Source organism: Thermobia domestica, chromosome 9, assembly GCF_964235325.1.
Source record: "Thermobia domestica chromosome 9, izTheDome1.hap1.1, whole genome shotgun sequence".
In the NCBI taxonomy this organism is placed as follows: Eukaryota; Metazoa; Arthropoda; class Insecta; order Zygentoma; family Lepismatidae; genus Thermobia; species Thermobia domestica.
Window position 1 is genome coordinate 7031902 of NC_137462.1, and position 9960 is coordinate 7041861.

Genomic DNA, 9960 nt, shown 5'->3' on the forward strand with positions numbered 1-9960 from the left:
TTCAACGTACATGTTCACGATGCAAGCATTCCCGTCTCCTATATGTTCCACTTACTGGAAAGGATACAACGAAAGGTGCCAGTATTGTGTACTCCTTCCTGTATCATGTGATGAAAATGAACTTTGATAAAGAGAAGCATACGTGAGAGTCGTACTGTTCTTAGATGCGTGCACGGGACAAAGCCGGAACTACATGTTGTTCTATTTACTATGTATACTGTCTAGATCTCTGCGTATGCCGATTGTCCATCTGTTGCCGGTTAGGGGAACTCGTGTTGCCAATGCGACAGGAACATCGGGAACTATGCTCAGAAGTTGAAAAGATCGGAGGAAGCCGAAGGGGTGGAGACCGAACAAGAGTATGTGGATATGATTACATCGAGTAGAAATCTTCTCTTCACAATGATTGATGGAACGCAAGATATCCTGTTCGATTTTGCAACAGCCACTCGAAGGGAGAAAAAAAAATCTCAAAGGCAGTATGGATACCATACAAACCTCATGGATTTATATTAGTTTAGAAAACGTATAATGGTCTTGGGAGGGATCCTATTCGGTACAGGTACCACACTAGACACCATTGTGTTCCCCCCCCCCCCCCCATCAAGAAACCAGCCAAACCTGGGATCAAAAATTCAAAGAAGGATGTGGAAACTCTGTTACGATTTGTTACTCTTGCCAAACATCAGTTTTACAAGAACGTTCTGAGCTCAGCCTAGTATGTCTGTATCTGCGCTTCCGAATTCTGAATTTGAAATGGACGTATCAGATTTGGAATTAAACAAGGCTAAGGACAGTGTAGCTTCCGGATTCTGTTGTCTACAACAACACACAGATTATTTTATATTTTGTATCTTCGTATGCTGCAATATATAAACTATATCACACACGTTGTTGGTTTCCCACTGTCATTTTTCTTTCTACCACTACTTTAAGATATGCAATAACAAAGTACATGCTCACTTTTCAACCTCCGTTATGTATTATTCCACATTTTCGATACTCACCATTTTGTGCTCCGAAGCATAGAACAAATGCTACATACCACTTTTCTCTATAGGCAGATTGTTAATTACCCCGTTCTCATCTTTCACTTGTTATTGCAGAAGGTCCTTCAATTTAATGCAAACAGTTAAGTGTATTTGCTGAAGAACTAAAAAAAAACTATCGTGTGTACAGGGAGTAAGCAACGGAACATTTCATGATTATAAAAGGTGATACTAGCGTCATAGTTGTAACTTATAATTCGAATACTATTTTACCCGAATGTAACTTATAATTCGAATACTATTTTACCCGAATGTACAAGAACAAAGATTTATTTTTATGAAGATTAATACAGAAGTATAAGGGCTGCTGCAAAAGATCCTGCAAACTACTGCTAATAGTGGCGGTAGGTTCCGTTATTATAAAATTCGGAAGAATAGAACTTTCTGGGCGGTATTCAGACACAATTCGTTAATAAAGGGTTAGTCACAGACTAGTTACTGTCATACTAGCTCTTTACTAAGGAAGGTATACTTTCTGGTATTCAGAGTTTACTTTGAATACAACTAAAACGTTGATTTGGGTATGAGTAACTAATATAACCTCAATGCATCGGGTGAGAAAAATAAATGTGGCAACTACGAAAAAGAAGATGTGCGCATGCGTAGTCTGTAAATATGAAAATACATGAAATAGAGATGCAAAAAAGTCGGCTTTTTTCAATCGATGGTTTTTTTTCACATAAAAAGCCGGCTTTTTTGGGAAAAAAACGAGAATTTTGGAAATTTTGGCTTTTTTCATTTTCATGATTTTTCTATCTAAATAGCTTTCTTATAGTATATTCTATAGTTAGATAAGAATTCCATGACCTAAATGCCATATTTCGCTCTAAAATTCACCATCAAGATGGATGGAGCACATGTTTTACAAATTAAAGCTAACATGAAGAATGTAGTATTTGAGGGCAATTTTAGAGGCTATTTAACTTTATTTTAACTTTTGAGTTATCGACATTTTTTTTTCTCGGGATCATTTCAGTTTGTCGTCTGTGTTTCATTTCTAAGAGCTTAGTACTCTAGCTTCTAGCGCAAAAGTTAAACTTACGTTTTTCTATATATCCGTGAATGCGTACATTTTTCAATATATCCGTCTAACCGTACTTCCACATTTCTGTTATACTGTAGCTGTGCAACGATTTAGCAATAATTTTCCAGATACAACCTTGAATACTAATTTATACAAATAATCAGTAGCGGATTTAGAAACGTACTTTGGGACGGGTTTCTCTGATTGTTTCGTTTTCTAAAATGTCCTAATTTTATTTGGGAGGAGCTTGAAGTTTATGAGTACAGGCATAACTAATACTGTATTTCGTTTCGTTTATATGTATATTTAGAGATAATCTTCCGGATACAATCTGAAGATCATATACTGAGAATCAGTGGCGGATTTAGAAAAGTATTTTGGGAGGGTTTTTTCGTACTAATGTTTAGTTTTTCTAAACATTCGTAATTTTTATTTGACGGGAGCTTAAAGTTTATGAGTAAATGCATAACTAATAGATATTTCGTTTGTTTTAGACATTCCGTAATTTTGGGGAACAGGCTTCAGTCCGGAAGAACGTCCCCCTAACCTTCGCAAAACCGTCACTGCTGGTAATTAGTAATAATAACGATTTAAAAACAATAAGAAATGAAGTCGGCCAACTCACAGTACACGCACTATTTCTACTTCACAGATGGAATGAAGAAAAGTTTTGTCAGAATGGTCGAATGCTGAGTTGAATCCCGGACTTTCCGATAGAAGCGCAAAAGCTCCAGTCAATCATGTTTGTTGTGCAGTTGTATTTATCTTAACTTAAATATATTCCGTAGTCTTTTTTTTTTTTTTTTTTTTTTTGTGGTGGTGGGGTGGGGAGAGTTCCATAATGATATGAAGGGTGTGAGCCAAGAACATGGTAACTAACAAATTTTCAATTGCTGAGTTATGCAGCACCAGATAGACAGCAACGCATACCGTTTCGTTTAATCCTTCATGTATAGTCTTATGTGAAAAATCAGCTTTCCGACTTTCAAAATGGATTGTGCAGCAGAAAATTTATAATTTCTTAAAATAGTAAAATTGTGGGTTACCATGTTCTTACCTCACACCCTTCATATGTTGAATCCCTCTTGTTAAAAATACAGAAAACTTGAGGACTGAAAAATGAAATGAAATCTTTGAGTTTTACGTCCCACGGTTATGCCGGTTAGGCTAAAGGAGACGGTGATGATGAGTAATGAATGAAATGGTGGAATGAAGAAAGTGGGAGGAAACGGGAGAACCCCGAGAAAACCCACGAGCACGGTGTTTGTCCACCACAAAGTTCACTTGGCGGGGGCTGGGATCGAACCCGGGACCCCAAGCAGCAGAGGTGAACGCTCTACCACTGAGCCACCGAACTTGAGGACTGAGTAGACCGTGATGGTGCTTATATAAAACTGTAGAATTTCAAGAATATTCAAAACCAAAAGCTCTAGATGTGCAGCCTTTTAAGTGTATCATATAAATCTAAGTATTTTTCTTATGTTTTATTTTAATTTTATTTTGTTCCAAAAAGAGGGTATGGAATATTTTGAAGTAAAAATACTACATAGAATTTTGCTACTTATTTGAGTTCTTTTTAAAAGAAGTGTTTACTTTTAGGGTTGGCTGGTTTACTCCAGCTGTTTTTTTTTTCTTTTTTTAAATAAACTGGTTTGAACCCCCCCCCCCAAAAAAAAAAAAATAAAAAGAACGAAAAATGCGAATCGTGTGAACTTCATGGTGACGTTTCCACACATCAAACCATCAGCATTAGGGCCATTCCACGCGAAAGTGAGCCTGAACCCAAATTTTCGAAAACTGTTAAAGTCAATGCATTTTTACGTATATATGAAGTAAATAGAACGAAATTTACTTTTTCACAAAGAAAAACTTATTTATACTTAGAATTCACGTAAAATTTTAAGTCTGAGTTGTGAATTTGTAACATGTCAGCTGGGAGGAAAATTTTTATTCTTGTTATCGGCAACATTTTACGGTATATTGTGCATGTTTGGCTGAAGTAACTTCGAGCTATTCAAGATGCTTCTTTTTGCTACAAGCTGCAGTTGAAATAGTGTTTACAGGATAAAAATTGTTTATAATATCATTAAAGATATAAACGTCAACTTGAGTGTCCTGCCCGTGACAGAAAACTACCAAAAGTTATTGTACTGAATTACTAAATTTGAGAATGTGGTTCGTACTTAGTAGAAGTAACAATTTTCACGTGTACTTCACATTTACCAAATTTTGGACTAATGCTAACAATATATTTCGATTTATTTCAATTTGAAAACTTGTCCTGCCCGTGACAGTGGGCATGCCACTGGTGGGATAGTTTGTGTACATTGGTTATTCACGATAGAAAATTATTCCATGTGTACTAAAATAAAGTTTTCTAAGCATGAACATTATTTACTTAAATAGAGGATTATGTATTACTGTCAGTATGATGTTTTAACTTAAAATAAATGTCATATAAATATTATCATTAGTCTCACCTTTCTGTTCGTTTCAAACAAAGTAATTGTAGAATGTGCTGCTAATTTCGTAGCAGCTTTAAACTCTTCGTTTCAAAATATATCTGTTTTACTACTATCATCAGCAGAAATTGAAAAAAAAAAAAAAAAACGTTTTGAATAAAAGACGGGAAAATGCTCTTGTCAATTGAATGTCTCCAATCAAAACAGTTATTCCTGCAATTTGACAGTGAAAATTTGGTAGTTCGTCGAACTTTTAAATTAGAGCTTCATCCGTATAAAATCTTTAAATTTCTCACAGACTTTTATTCAGATTCTGAAAATGGTGACTCCAAAAGCCATGAAGGTATCCTGATGGACGACTTACAAGGCTTGTGCATGTTAACAAGGCTTGTGTTAGACCAGCTGTTGAAGATATAACACAAGAAACATTTTTGTTGATGGAATTTTTCTCTAGTGGACAGAAAAAGAAAACATAGACATGCAACTATCGCACAAAGCCCAGTAGAAGAGGACGAAGAAGTCAAGGAAATTCGTATGAAGACCGTAAGCGATTGCGGTAAAATTTTCAAGACTGTTGAAGATGTGTCTTACGTGCATTTCGATCAAATAATACCTTTGATACCAGCAGTGCTGTGCCCCGGGGGGAGGGGGGGCGAGCGTGGTTACGGCCCCGGGCGTCAAAGTAAGGGGGCGCAAAATTCAGGAGGAAATAATAATAATAATATATAAAATGGAAGGAAAACAAGTATTAAAAAGTGCTCAAAATCAACGAAAAGCAGAGTTTATTTTTGAAAATTTTCTTACGCATCACGCCAACCATAGTAACGCTTTGCGGCTGGTCTGTCGATCTCATATTTACGGGGGCGCCGTCGCGACGCGTCGTATACTCTCGCCCCGGGCGCTGATTTTCCACGGCACGGGCACTGGATACCAGCACCTATTTTATATACTGTTAGACAGTGTTTTGTACGAATTTCCCTACAAGGTGGGTGTAAATGGGCAAATAAATCCATTTCCTAAAGTGTAGGTGGTGAGAAATAAGTGTACGGCATATTATTATTTTTATGTGGTAAAAGCGAGCCTCAACTGAAGTAAATATAATTATTTATGTAAAATGCTATAACAGAACAGCAGAAATTAACTTATTTTCCATTTTATTTCATTTTTGAAATCATTCTTATTGAGATGTTGTGTGTTGATTCACACGGTGTCCTGCCCGTGACAGCCATGTGTCCTGCCCATGACACAGTAAAGTTTAGTTTATTCATTAAATAAATATTTGGCAAATTTCTATTATGTGAAGTTTGTTTAAAAATTTCATCATTTATACATTTCCGTTTAAATAAAAACATTTTGAGCTAAGAATTCACAGTTTTGAAACATTCACTTGGTGTGTCGAAAGTCACTTCTCTTTTTTGTCCCCACCCGTGACAGACATTTAGGAATTAATATTTTCTACTCTAAACAGAAAAAAATACTGAAAACATCAGCTACATATACTCCTAAGTCTGTACTGCTCATATATCATACAATTAGCAGAATTTATGTTGTACTTTTAGAAATATACAACTTTAAAGCATCAAAAATGTCGTGTAAATGTCCTGCCCGTGACGATGGAATGGCCCATTAGTTTTATTTCCTTTTCACCTTTTAATCAAGATGTCCCATGTTCAATTCTCGGTCGAACCACAACCCTTCTTTCATGCGTAAACAAAGTAGCGGTTCGGATGTAACTTTAAGCGAAAGTCTTCTCCTTGATAACCTCGGCATTACGTAAGGATGTTAAGCCTGAACATACGAAACGAAACTAAATTGTATATTTCTGCATGCCTGAATGCCTGTTGTTTTATAAAGAAGCCAAGGTTGCTTAAATATATTGATATAAATTGGCAAAATTTATCGATTGCCTACGTAGCTTCCAACATTAGCTTGGATTGGACTTTCAGTGATATGTACGTACTAAATTTGTAATTTAATACCTCAGTTTTAGCGTACTGATTATGATACGTTGACCTTTAAATTTCACATGCAAATTAAATTTTACAGGATTTTCCTGTTATTGTTTTACATTTAAAAGAATGACGGGATTTTCCCGATGGCTAGAGCGGGAGTTTCTCAATTTAAGAAATTTACTGACCGGACTTTTTTAAGCTTATGTGACCTCTTCCAGCATAACCCCGTTGTTGCATAATAACACCAAGGCGAAACAAACTTATTTCTGTTAATATGTAATATAACTACATAAAGCAAAATATCTAAACCCAAAAAACCTAGTTTAAACTCCCCCCCCCAAAAAAAAAACGGGGTTTTGGCATTTTCAAAAACAACCATGGTTCTTGCCAACCCTGCTTACTTTTGTATGTAAGAGGTTAAAAAAAATCTTATTATATACATTGGGTCATCCTTTGGAATTCATAATGTAAATATATTGAGAAGTAAAACTGTTTGAAATATCTTTTCGAAATTCATGGCTTATTTTCGAGGTTTTATATTATTATCGGCATCAACCACTAATTAAATCACTTTTTGTGTTATAGAGAAGCGAAACAAAATCTGGTTTATCAATTTAAAGCAGAATTTTCAAAAAAGCCCAAAATTTCCCAAGCAAAAAAGCGAAGCAGAAAAAACAGTTTTTTTTTTCAAAAAAGCCGTTTTTTTCCCGAGCCCTTGCATCTCTAACATGAAATATGAAATCCAAAATGTGTCGCACAAGCTAAACTGTGGCTGAAAGGGTACCCTCTGCTCTAAATTAATTAGTCACATGTGATTAACTTCGTCAATTACTACGTCCTAATCAGAAACTCTGAATATACTTTTGATAACCATCCGTTAGTCAAACCCGTAGTAGGTCATTAATCAGCCGTCAAAACGACTCTGCATAAGGCCCTCTATGTTTAAATTATCGTTAACCGTTTAAGCCTATACGTTTATTTTTCACATAGTTTGGAGAAATACCTCGGAAACCTCTATTCGAAATGCATCAACAATCACTATAGGCGACACAAATCGTTCACGGTGCATCTTATTTCTCATGGGTGGTAACAAAAAGAAGTCATTCGATGTTAAATCAGATGAGTATGTTAATTCGACATTTTTACTGGAAAAAAACAAACAAAAAAACTGGTCTAAACGGGCGTTGTAATGAATTCCGTTTGCTTTACGTAACTCATTGATGATCTTGGCAATGTTATCTATGATTTACATAGGTCGGGACGTACGCGAGAGGTATCATAGCAATAACCAACTTCCTTCATAATCTAGACATCGACAGTTTCGTACACTAATATTCATGATCAATTTTTTTCTATTGAAATGAAAGAAGAGAATTTGTGGGGAATGTTTTTAATGTGTGTAACTTTTAGTTAAGTTGTGTCTATTGAAATTTCCCAAGCACTGACTCACGACTAGGCAGTGACAAATATGAAACAGGTACACTCATGTCCAAAATTATTGTCGCATGTCTATAAATATGTTGTTGTAAGAATATAATTTGATAATGAATTCGCCCGGTACTTCTTATAATGTTAGTATATGTATAATCGGTATGTGGCAAATTTCATGTCAAGAGAGCAGTAAATAAGAACAATAAAACGAAAATAAAACTTTCTTGTCCATTTAGCAACATTTTCTTTTACTCAATCTAATTTTCGTATTTATAATTCTTTTCCTATGAAATTTACCACAAATATACATTTCCCAATTATACACGTAGTATCAGTATTAAAAGTACCCTGCAAAATCATTATCAAATTATATTCCTACAAGAAGACAGTTATAGATATGTGACAATAATTTTGGACATGAGTGTACATATCTTCAGATTATTGATGTAGAGTCTCGATGTACACTGCTAGTAACAAGGTGTTCCTCTTGGTAAGTCGTCGTTGCCACTACCTATGACTTTGGAAAAGCCAGGTGGTTTTGATGCTCGAATCGAGCTGATGTTATGGAACTTCCTGTATTCGTGGTGGAATCGTAAGGACGTGTACATATGAATCGACTTCTTTCATCATATTTGTCAACGCATGATTTGTGAAAGTTCGTGGACTTCAGTGCTTCGCAACAATTTCACAGATAGAATTGTTTTACAGATAATGAATTCATTAATCAATCACAATACAATTACGAAATGTCCACCATTTCCTTTCGCTGTCCGTTCAATGTCCTTTGAAGAATAATGAACTAAAAGTACAATCAATGACAAAGTTTAACAATGATATTGATGAGCGTCCATAACATTATTGTATACCACTCTGTATTTATAGTCCGTCGCTATTCTAAGAGCTGTGGTTGCCACATGTCCGGTATAACAGAAGAAACATGCAATCATTTGCTTGGCAATACCCCTCGAATGTACATTTGTGTTGGTTTCTGCTCACTTTGAAACAACCAAACAGTGGATTGCTGTTTAGTTTCACATCCGTATGAATAGATCTATGTTTCGTTCCCTGTAATGGTGTAGTACACCAAATTCGACTTACCTCGGTTACGCATTTTACAACTCACTAATATGTCACAAGTCGTTCAAACTCGAGACTGACTGTACCAAAGAATTAGGCTCCGGGCTTATAGTTGAAATGGATACATCGATAGATGGTACTGTGCAATTACATTCATCATACATTCTGATCACACTTTGTATATAAAATAAAAATTAGGTAAGATTATTTAAAGTTGCTTCATTTATGAGCGTTGTCCTATTTGACGTCAAACTCACTCCGAGTAATCGAATACCCTCGAAATAGAAGGAAACATCTTAGTCGCTGAAACAACCCGTTTCAGCTTCGTTGACTGCATTATCGTCAGGAAATCGTTGCTCACGCAGAAAAATGTTCAGATGCCGAAACACAAAAGTCACCTGGAGCTAAGTCTTTGATCTTTTCAGCTGACAAACACACGAAACTTGGGAAGTAGTTTACTTATCGTGTTTCTGCAGCACGGAATCTTTGGTTTCAGGATTTTCATCACCCTGTATAATCGCAAGCTTTTTCTGGGTTTTCTCACAGCATATCAAAATTCTCTTATTTGTACTCAGGAGTCAGAATTTACTCTACCCACTTGGAACTGACCTTTGATATCGTCAAGATTGGATGGATAGTACTGCAAACAGTGCTAGTTGAAATACCCAGTTCATAAGCTACAACAATGGCCATTCTTTTTTGGTACATTTTCTCTGAAGATTTATCTTCAAGCTGGCCTAGATCATCTTTAATCGATCATCTTCTGCATTTAATGTGCTTGATCCAAAACTTTTTTTTTTCACTTGGTAATGGGAAGGTACATTGTCATCATATCAGGACACATCCACTATTTTCTGTAGACTGGCTGTCTGTTTTGTGAAGTTTATTGGAAACCGACGCAACAAAACATGCCCTTTTACTTTTGATCCTCACGGGTTTGCGCTCGCTTTTTTAATTCAAGCACT